This window comes from Solanum lycopersicum, chromosome 10 (assembly GCF_036512215.1).
Source record: "Solanum lycopersicum chromosome 10, SLM_r2.1".
NCBI classification, from domain to species: Eukaryota; Viridiplantae; Streptophyta; class Magnoliopsida; order Solanales; family Solanaceae; genus Solanum; species Solanum lycopersicum.
Genome location: NC_090809.1, coordinates 27,685,871 through 27,697,183, shown reverse-complemented (window position 1 = coordinate 27,697,183; position 11,313 = coordinate 27,685,871). Strand labels below are relative to the sequence as shown.

The 11,313-nt window shown below is 33.0% G+C and overlaps 2 long non-coding RNA genes across 2 annotated transcripts; one reads left to right on the top strand and one right to left on the bottom strand.

Annotated features, from left to right (window-relative positions):
- Window positions 1-397: 397 nt before the first annotated feature.
- LOC138339018 (uncharacterized) lies at window positions 398-3,241 on the top strand. The gene is made up of 2 exons (XR_011211991.1): window positions 398-924; window positions 2,349-3,241. It is a non-coding gene; the product is annotated as an uncharacterized lncRNA (long non-coding RNA).
- A 5,016-nt stretch (window positions 3,242-8,257) lies between these two features.
- Window positions 8,258-10,016, bottom strand: LOC138339183 (uncharacterized). Its single transcript, XR_011212234.1, has 2 exons — window positions 9,819-10,016; window positions 8,258-8,448 (listed from the first exon to the last, which is right to left on the bottom strand). It is a non-coding gene; the product is annotated as an uncharacterized lncRNA (long non-coding RNA).
- Between the last annotated feature and the right edge of the window lie 1,297 nt (window positions 10,017-11,313).

The following is an 11,313-nucleotide window of genomic DNA, read 5'->3' as shown; positions in this document are numbered from 1 at the left end:
AGTTATTAATGAATTTCAAATGTTAAAATTTAAATGATTTTCAATTATATAAAAAAATATTTTAATATATGTAGTATTTTAATTAAATAGTAATTCCCACACTTTCCTTAAATTTAAAATTCTAGCCTATTCTATTCCAATTTCTTTCAATTCTAGCCACATGAATTAGAGTTTTATTACAATTATAGCCTCTCTTTCATTCCAATTCTAGCCAAACGTTATTGCAATTTTAGCCATTCCGTATCTAACTCATCTAATTTCAAGAAATCATCTTTCGATCTCATCCGTCTATTTAATTAATAAATCCTAGATCTAATCCTAACCCTCATCTCTTCTAAAATCAATGGTCCAGATTTAATCTACATATTTTAACCTAAAAGACTCTAATCCCTAAAATAATTCTCATTCTCTTCCTCCCCCTCTACAAGCCGCCTCTCCTCTCTCTCTTCCCTCCCGTCTCTCCTCTTCCCGTTCCTCTCCTCTCTCTCTTCCCCTCCCATCTCTCCTCTTCCCGTTCCTATCCTCTTCCCTTTCCTTTTCTCTTTGCAGGTAGCAGCAACCGGCGACAGCCACCACGCAGCAGCAGCCGGCGACAGCCACCAGCAGCTGCAACAAACAGCGCACGCAGCAGCGACCACCGGCGAAACCAGGAGCAGCAACAGCTTCTTCAGCAGCCCAGCGCCACCCGTCTCTCCTCTCTTCCCCGTCTCTGCCTCCCTCCCCCTTCTTTTACCTTTTCTCTCTTCTATTTTTTTTAAAGGACCAGCAGCAGCTTACATCGGCCAGCAGCAGCAGCGACAAAAACTATAAAGCAGCGACCTCCTATGTCGCGATATCTCCGGTCAACGAGCAAGGCGAACTCCGGATGAACCCATTGAAGGCTCCAAGTTGGTCGAAAGACGGATCTTTTAACAGATTCGTCAGGTACATTCTTACAGTTTGTTATTTTATCTCTTGACCAATTCATTATTTAATTGTGGTATAACTTTGGTTTAACAATTATATGCACGTTTAGTACATATAAAAATCATTTTAGTCTTCAATTTGAATTGCTAGTTAGAATGACAAGGTTTTTTTTTTCATGTTTGATTTTTTTTTGATACTTTGATTGAATATAGTCATTTTGTTGCTCAGTTGTTTAGTTGATGCAAAATTCTTTACTTTCTCTTCTACTGTTGTGTTCATGGTTTGTAGTATGAGTCGGATTTACTTTTTAATGTTGGTATGAATTTTATGTGATTACTTATTGTCAATGGATCCACCATAATAAGTGGGTTAAAATTGGTCATTTGAGTATGTTGTAATTTGCCTTACTTAAGTTTTGGACTATGTGTCCTATTACAATTAATCATCTCGTGAGAACTCTTGTTTACATTTAAATGATTAATCACCCATTTTTTTAATTATTATAGATTTGTCTCTATCTGGTAGATTGTCCATGGGATTATTTCTTTCTTTAGTACAGTCTTCCTTTAATATAGTTTTTACGGTTAATGAGTGTTCCCTCGCCTTAAATAGATTTAGCCGATTTTCTCTTCTTGCTAAGAAAATAAATCATAAGTTATTGCACAATCAACTCTTTGCCTTTTATGGTTTGTGTTTATTTGTCTCTTTGTTTAATTTAAGACTTGACATATTGTTAGCTCTTCAAATTTAGTAATTCATTAATTGCTTATTTGATAAATGTGATTGATTTCTTGCTTGATTTGCATATAGTAGTTATGTTATTAATTAAGGTTAAGGATTTTACGTGATTTCTTACTCTCCACTTGTTAACGGAAAAAATATTTAATTAACTTAAAATCAGTTTGTTTCCTTAATTTTGGCTCCTCTTATTTAAGGAAAAATAAATATTACTCCATATTAATTTATTCTTACTTGTTTATATTTGGTAATGAAATATTTTCTGATTTGGATATCCTTTAAAATAAGGAAAATTGTATTTTGATTGATTACTTGAAATATTTATTTCCCTTATTTGTTCCCCCTCCTGTACTATATAAAGAGACTCCTTTTATTCATTCACACACTCATTCACTCTCAATAAAAATTCTCTCATCACTCTCTCTTCTCTCACTGCTCTCTTGCTACTTTAACAACACATTAATATTCCGATAAATATTCAAGTGTTCTTCGCTATTTTGCTACTTTGTTCGAGTAAAAGGTGAATCAATTTGTTTTGCTTAACCGGTTAGTATTCCTAACATCTACACTATCTTCAAATTCACATATTTGTGTAAGCTATTGTCTGTTTTTTTTTTTTAGAATTCGTCATTAAATAATTGCATATCGTCTCACCTCGACTAATAAGTGTGATTACTCGTGTAGTTATTTGATTACTTTGACAGGTTTCAAACTTGAAGTTCAAGTTGAAGATTGATTGAAGAAAGATTTATTTGTTTATTTGAATTTATATATATATTTTATTTTTTGTCTATTTTATTTATTCAAATGTTGTAACAATTGTAACTCTAAATATCATATAATAAATTTATTTGGGGGTCGTCTAGGGGAGGGGGATTTATATGTTTATTTGTTCATTATAATTTTTTAGAAATCATGCCTATAGGTTTTGTCTTTAACCACCTAGATTTAATATTTGTAGGTGTTATAATCTAATCAATTTTCAATTTTGCTTGACGCTTTCGTTAATAAGTCTTAAAAATAATAACTAGATTCCATTAATTTTTTTAAATATCAAGTCCTAATAATATAATAGGTTGTTAGATGTTAAAATATGTTATAAATTTTCATTCGTCTTATCACGTAGAAACTATGCTTAAGTATTAATTTGTTCATATAATTTACAAAAGCATGCATATGTGTTACTCCTTCTTTTGAACACCTAGGAATCATGTCTATAGGTTTGTAAATAATTTTTAACAAAATTTGTTTGTGCATATTTGTGCCCTCCCCTTAAAATTAGTTAATATAATTAGAAATCCTATTTGTCCTCTTGAAGATTTCCGCATTCATTATGCAACATTTTTATTAAATTAGAATCATTTTATGCATTTAGCAAGTTACTTAGTTTAAAGATATTTCATATCAAAACCTTGCAACATAATTCAATCTTTCTTTAAATTTTGGATTGATTATGTCTCTGTTTATTTTTGAAATAAATTATAAAGTACTATCTCCTAACCTATCGTTAGTGGGAAAGTCAAAGGAACTACGAGGTCTAATTTTAAACCCGACGCATCCTCGGAAGTACCACCTACCCATGAATTTCAAAAAAGAATTATGTGCATTTATGTGTAAATGTTTATGTGCCTATGTGTGAACTAAATCTTTTAAAAAAATATATATAAACTATTTTTTAGACCGACCTCAAAACAAAATTGTTTTTATGGTGGAGAAGCGTGATCAACAATATCGTGGCATCATCCCTATAAAGAAACAAACATTTTTTCAAAAAATAAAAAAAAATTCATATTCAAAACTTACTCAATTTTTAAAACTTTACTTTTGCGCATATTAATTGCTTAATATTTGCCAATTTTGTCTATAACATAGTCTCATATGTTAAATAAATAAAAAATAAATAAACTTGGTTGTTTATTATTGTTGTCTTCTAGCCTCGCATAATTAAATTAATAAAATAGCCTTAATTGTTTTATACTTGTTATCACTTAGCAAGCATATTAATGAATAATAATGAAGTGACCTTGATTGCTACTTGTAACCCCCACATAGATTGCATGAGATACGGCCGGGACCCACACTTGTGGACCTCGAGGGATGCCTAACACCTTCCCCTCGAGGTAATTTGAACCCTTACCCTAATTCTCTGGCTCGTTGACCTTAGTTAGACTTAATTAGGTTAGATAGGTGCCCTAACGCGCCTTAATTCGTTAGGTGGTGACTCCAAAAACTCAAAATCCCAAAAGAGTTGTTAAGTCGTGCACAAAACTCGTTTTCTGCGAAAATGGGGCAAGACAGACATGTTACGTGCATTTGTTTTGGGTGAAACATATGTGGGAGGTCTAAAAAATTTTTTATATTTTCGTGGAAAACGTCTGGGTACGACTTTTGAAGGGCCTCGTAGAAATTCCCATAATAAGGACCCAAGGCTGTCGAGACACTGCCTTGGCAGTGTCAATCGACGAGCTCAATGCACGCCTTGTTGGTTGATTGATGCCCCATCGATGAGAAGGCTTCGATTGTCACTTATCTTGGGGAATTCTTGACCACATGACAGCCTCAGACCCAATCGAATTGGAGGGCACAGAACGGCCCGTTGATGGACCAAAGCCCAGTAGATTGAGTCCGTCGATTAAGGCTGGTGCAGCTACTGCTTGCACACTGCCCACTTAAGGGGCGAATGGGAAATTCACCCCACATCCTAAACTGACCCTAATTGAATTATTTACCTATTTTTGGGTGTATATAAATAATCTTAAACGTGACCAACCCTTTCCCAATCCCATGCTAATGAAATAAACCCTCCCTAAAAAACCAATTCTCTCTAGAGATCTCCATTGTTGTTGAAGCTCAAGAACAACTTGTATATTTGATTTTCATGGGTTCTTCACCGATTTTTATAGGTTTTCAACTAGAAAAAGGTATGGTGATCCTTCGTCTCTAAGTAACCTTTCACTTGGAGAGTTCTTCTCAAAGTCTTCAAAGAGATTTCATTATCAAACTTTCAATCTTTCAATCTAGCCATGGATCCTTTCTAAAAACGTTTTTAATGGTTAAATTATGATGAATTGATGTTAATGTATTGGTTTAAACATTAATTTGAATCCAATTCCATTATGAACCCATGTCCCTTCCTAACGCGACTTAGCCCTTGCTTGAGCATTGTGATCATGGCATGTTAATGTTAGAATTGGGATTCTCTTACGTCGAAATATCTATATATACTGTTTTTAAGTGAACTAATGATAAATTTACCATTAAGGATCCATGTGGATCAATGTATGAAGATTTGGACATGCTTAGCTTAGATTTCCATGATTCACTATAACCTTGGTAGTACAATGTATAAAATTGCAATTCGACTATGTTAAATTGATTATTATCTACTGCCTATCATGTATAAAGATTATGAATAGTATATAATGGATCCAATATGGATCAAGGCTAAATTGATTATTATCTACTGCCTATCATGCATAAAGATTATGAATAGTATATAATGGATCCATATGGATCAAGGCTTGAGGATTAGATAGTATTTATTCATGTTCTCCTATCTTCTATATAGTACTAATGTAGTTCTTTGTATCTCAATTCCGTGGTAATTGGATCATGATGTTGTATAGGGTTAACTGTACTTTATCTACTGCTTATAATTGATGATAATGATTAATTATGTTTTGGTATCAAATATGGATTGATGATTGAATACTTGATCCTTAATTCCTCTCTATTGTTATTCCATGATGCTCACTGTAATCTTGATCTCTTGGAAAATTGTAGTAGGTCTTCATCTAAGCCATGCTATCTTTAACAACTGCCTTTTTGTGTATTATTGATCAATTGTGATCATGAATAATTGAAAATAAAAGTGGGAAACAATTGATAAGAGATCAACTTCCCTTCACATTCTATATATTGATGATGTAGTCAACTTAATATGAATCCAATTACTGTATGACTTGTGATTATGTCAGTATACCTATAGATACTGTCCTATACATTAATTATTGATGAAAAATTAGTAATGGTCAATGATGAACAAAGGATAATGGATTGGTAATAATTCATCCACTCATGTACTTCTCTACTTCTTTATAGTAATGTTGATGAAGCCTTATATAGCATTTGTGTTATGGTCCACTTATGGTGGTGTTTACGTTATTTTCATTATATAAGTGTTGACCATGGCCTTAAAGTCAAATTGAGGAATATATAAATAAGTGGCTATGATGATCACCTTATGTGTAACTTGTGCCTAGTCTTCTACTTTTGTTGTGAATCTAGGTTATGTTACTATTGTTATGAGCATATAAATGGTTATGTGAGTTCATGTGTAGGTTTATGTCACTAATGAAGTGTTAAATATTGATGAACCCTAACCATGTACCCGTATGTGAAGGTGTAAATAGCTAATGCTAGGAGTCTTCAAGTATACAATGAAGTTACCGTGCCTCATGTTCTAAGTTGTATTGTATGGTCTATGCATGAATACGTATTGTGGTCCTAAGAGGGTGGCTGCCTCAATATGTTGTTGATATCCACTATGTGATAATAATGACCAATTTACACACAAACTCACTTTATATTCATGCTTACAAGTAGTATAAGTCATAGTGTCTAAATGAAAGGTAGTTCTAATATACTAGTGCATTTTAAGCTTATGTCTATGGAAGTATGATATGTTTTTATTATCTAGGATGGCTTGATAGGTTTACTAGTATGGTCAAGTAAAGGACCTTTCCTATGAATTGCACATGTGTACCTTGATAGGATGGTTCCTAGGATTGGTTTCTATGAACATGAAAATGAATGTATGGGCATGTTATGAATATGATTTATATGCTACGATGTTAAGTATATGAGATGATAAAGTATGAATATGCATATTGTCTTGAAGTGTAATATGAAAGAATGGCTCATAGAGTTACACTTACATACATATGCATTGATATATGAACATATGTGACCTTTATGTGTTATGTGAAAGGGTTGCTCATATATAAGTACACACACACACACATGAATGATGATCTAGTAAATAGATGGGCCTTTAAAGGTGTGCCCAAGAATACTCTAAACTATATAGGTGCTTGAATATTCTGTAAGCATATGAGAAACCAAAAATCCTAAGCCTATGTTTTACGAAATAAAGTAATAAATGCTTTTAAATAATAATGAACTTAGCTTAGAACCAAATGAACTTGACAAGGACAGGTGTTGATTTCCCTTGGAGAAAAAATTCACCATTTGTTCCTTATAAAGTGTTGACTTCCCTTAGAGGTATACTCACCTATGGACCTACATGAGGTGGTGACTTCCCTTTGAGGAAGGTTCACCCATGTTTTCTCATGAGAGGAGGCCCCAATTTTCAAATGACATGTAGAGGGACTATACTCTATCTCTTAGTTCCATAAGTATGCTTGCCACATAGGATCTAGCAAGGTGAATTCACTTAGGATGATAGAATGTGTGTTAATGTTCTACCTTGGCTAGGTAGGACCACCTTCAACTAGTGTAAGGCTATACGAAACCAAATTCTATGTTTAGCACCCATGGGCTTAGTGTCGGTTAAGGCTATAATTTCCCTAATGTATGAATTGAATGTTAAGGTTTGTTTTCTCGTGATGGGTTTAATAAGTATGTGTGAGGTTATGGGGCTTCACATGTACATTGCACTAGTAGACTAAAATTGGGGTCATGAACAAGGTCTTATAATGATGTATATGAAAAGAAGTACAAATATGTACAAATGGAAGTAGTTTACTATAAAGCCAATGGATTGTTGACTTAAATGTGTCTATAATGTATTATGCATATATAATGACATGTGTTAGCTTATGAAGATTGTGTGTATGCTTTCTTTATGACCTTAAGGTGATGCATTGCACCAAGTATTACTAGGGGTTACTAGGAAGGTTTATGAGTTAAAAGAAAAAGGGTTCACTGTTAAGGTAAAGGAGCTCACTGTAAAGTGACCATCAATTATGGTTTAAATTCTATTTATGATATTATATGATGTTTGGCCTTTGAATATGTTATATGAAGTTTGTTAATGATATGAATGCTATTGGATAAAGGTTTTATGAAGATTTACAAAAAAAGGCATGAAGTATGATTTCATGAAAATGTCCCTTTTAAATGCATGTTTCTGCATGGTTGCTATTCTTTGTGCACCCTTGTACTAATCTCATTCTTCTCTACTTTTTATATAAAGTGTAGGTTATGGATGTTTATAGGATACCTATATTTTTGAGGATATTGATATGTGATTCTCATGCTCAAGGAAATGAATCCTTAAGTCCATGGATTCCTATGTTATGTCTTTGCTTTAAAGTGTATAAATTTGTACATATGTTTTATGTCTTAAGGGTTGTGTCCCTAATATACTTTAATGTTGATTGATTCTAAGATAGTAAAGATCCTTAAGATATGAGTATTTAATATTATATTTAATATATATATATATATATATATATATATATATATATATATATATATATATATATATATAAAGTTTTTAGCATATGATATGCTATGAAAAGTTATAATTTTCCGCTAACTTTTCTATGACAATAGGATAAATAATAACGATGGGCTTGTATAAGACCTCTGAGAGGTATAACACGCCATGTTACTTCTAGGGGGTGCTCACCGGATGTGACACATGTTCAAGAGTAACATCATAACAATGCCATAATAAATATTTCATGTTTAGAGTCCATGCATCGATACATCACGATACCTTACTCATAACCCCAATCCAAGTCTTCTAGTGCAATGTGTATATGAAGCCCCATAACCCTACATAAACCAAGTAAAATAGTAAAGATGCCATAGTCATTGCCTTTAACTCATACATCATAATAACATGTGTAATCAACATCATAATAACCTGTGTAGACTAACATCATGTATATGAAGTGAAACCAATATCATATAAGCCCAACATGATACATTCTATTCATAACATATGTACATAAAGAACCCATTATAGAACTCCCCTCAAGGTCATCTTTTTCAACGTATAGGTAAAGTCTCATATCCTTACCTACACTAAGTAAAACCTCTTCAGTATACCTAGTTAGTGTCCATCCTCGTACATTCATTCATTCATTTTAATTTTGGGAAACTTTGCCATAACTAACATTAGACCATGTGAGCTAAACATGGAATCTGGTGTCAACCCATCACATTGAAAGTAAGGTATCCTATTTGCCAAGGTAGGATATATACATCATAATAGAATCTAGGTGGATCCACTAGCTAGGTTTTCTATTGGGGCACATAGTTAAGGAACTATAAGATTGCTACTAGAAACCCTCTTTATGCTAACTAGCGTTGTAGTTTCTACCTCATAAGAGAACATACTGTGAACCTCCTTTCCTTTGTGAAGAAAAACCTCTCATTGTCAAATCACTCGGTGCTAAGCTAAATTCCCTTTTTTGAAGTTTCTTAAGTCTTTCTTAACATTATATAATTTTGTAGGTCTTAGGATTTTAACCCCGCATATAACAAGTTCATAGCTAATAGGTTCTAGGATGAGAAAGTCATCTTATCACACACCCAACATCTTGTGAGAACATTACATCATAGCATAATCATAAGATGCACATAGAAATTACCTTCAATCTCTCATAATAGCACACCTATAATCATCACCATATTATTCATAATATGATCAGACATTCATAATTTTATCAGTTATACTTCAATTAATCAACATTACCAAAGATAAGCCAACAACATTACTGCAACTAGTTCATGACCTTGCAGATCATACCAATGGCCTCCATGAAACCCATTTTGGACATCACAAAAATATCCATGATATATACCCATCCAACCCATTATAATCCTCATACAACAATCAATTATACAAGAACACATTTAATCACATCATCCCTAGCCATCAATTTACATAATTCAAGAGTTAGGGTTAGTGGAAAAGGAGCATTCATGAATTCTTAAAGAATTAGATAAAAACCCAACAATTAACCATCATTGTACAATTAAATATCATAAGTAATCATAATTCATCATAATTGATCCACAATTTCAATTTCAAAAGAAAACCTATGTGTAGAGAAAAACCCTTGATTTTGGGTGATTTTGAAATCATCTTTGAATGAACCTCTTGGGGAAAGGTATGCCAAGAGTAAAAGAATCCATACCTTATGAAAACATAAGACAAAAATTTGAGTAGAAAAAATGAAGAAATGGTCTTCTTCTTGAAGCTCCAATGGTCTTCAATTGAGGTTGGTTAGAGAGAAAATTGAGAGAGAAGAGAGAGTAATTTGGATTTCAATTTGGGAATTTGATTTGAGTGGGTAAAACTGATGTAAAACTTACTTAAAATCAATATATACCCCTCTCAGAAAATGTCCATGATACCCCTCACTTTGTTAGACCTTTTTGTGAAGTCAATCTTGACTTCAATTTTTATATTTTTCGTCGGGGAAAAAGTCCTAGTCGCAGAGCTATTTCCAGAAGTTTTCTGGAATGAATTTTTGAGGTAGAAGAGTCTGCGACATGTACGCATCGTGGGACAAATATTTTATCCATAGGGAGCTACTCCACGACGTAGACATGCTCATTGCATGTGGAAACGTTTTGCTGCCTTGGGCATCTTGTTGGCCAAAGATTAAGTCCTCCTCAAAGACTCTTAGGATGGTACTTGGGGGGTCATTTGCACCTAGATGTTTTTTTCCTATAAACATTATTTTACGTATTCAGAGTAATTTTATAAATATTAGGCTTCATACGACACTCTCAAACCTTCATAAGACCTAAGGGCATCTATTAGTTTAATTTCACTAGTTTCCGCACGTCATGGTCGTTCCATGACGTTAAGGCTCTAATGCTTCTAAATAAAGTTAATTCATTATTTTAGGTCCGGAAACACCATTTTAACCCTTATTCACTATGTGAGACTCTAGCCTAGGTCATTGGATTTTTGAGGTATAACAAAATCATTTTTTTAAAGTAACCGCATCTTTTATAGAAAGAAAATGGATAGTTTTGAAAAATCATGCCTAACTTTAGGGATGACAATGGGTGGGGGGCGGATGCTGGGAGGGTTGAAGTGGGTTTTTTCAAAATTAATGTGGGCGCGGGGCGGGTTGCGGATATATGTGATTTTATGTTGGTTCAAACGTAATTTTAACTTTTTGCATGTTATACAGTGATAGAACATTATTTATTAAGATAATTTCATTAAAACTACTAACGTAGTTAAGATAATAAATGAAAATGATTCAATAAAAAAATACAATTTTTTGCATTCCTAATTAACCTCTAAAAAATAAAATTTTAAGTCACTATCGTATTAAATGTAATACAACTTAATAAAAAAATAAATTTATTTATTGTATCAACCATAACTAGAAGAAGAAAATATTAAAAAAATTATACTGGGCGGGTCTACGCGGGGTGGGGTGAGGCGAACTCAAAATGAAAAGCTATGCGGGCGGATTAAAAATTTTATGGATTAAGCTCAACCACACCACACCACCCTACACCGCTTTATTGTCATCTCTACCTAACTTTTTCATTCCATATCTCCTCATATACATTATCTTACACAATTTTTATTTATAATATTACTCATCAATTTTCTCTTATGTTATATCTAACTATCTGTATATTTCTAAATTGTTTCATAGGATG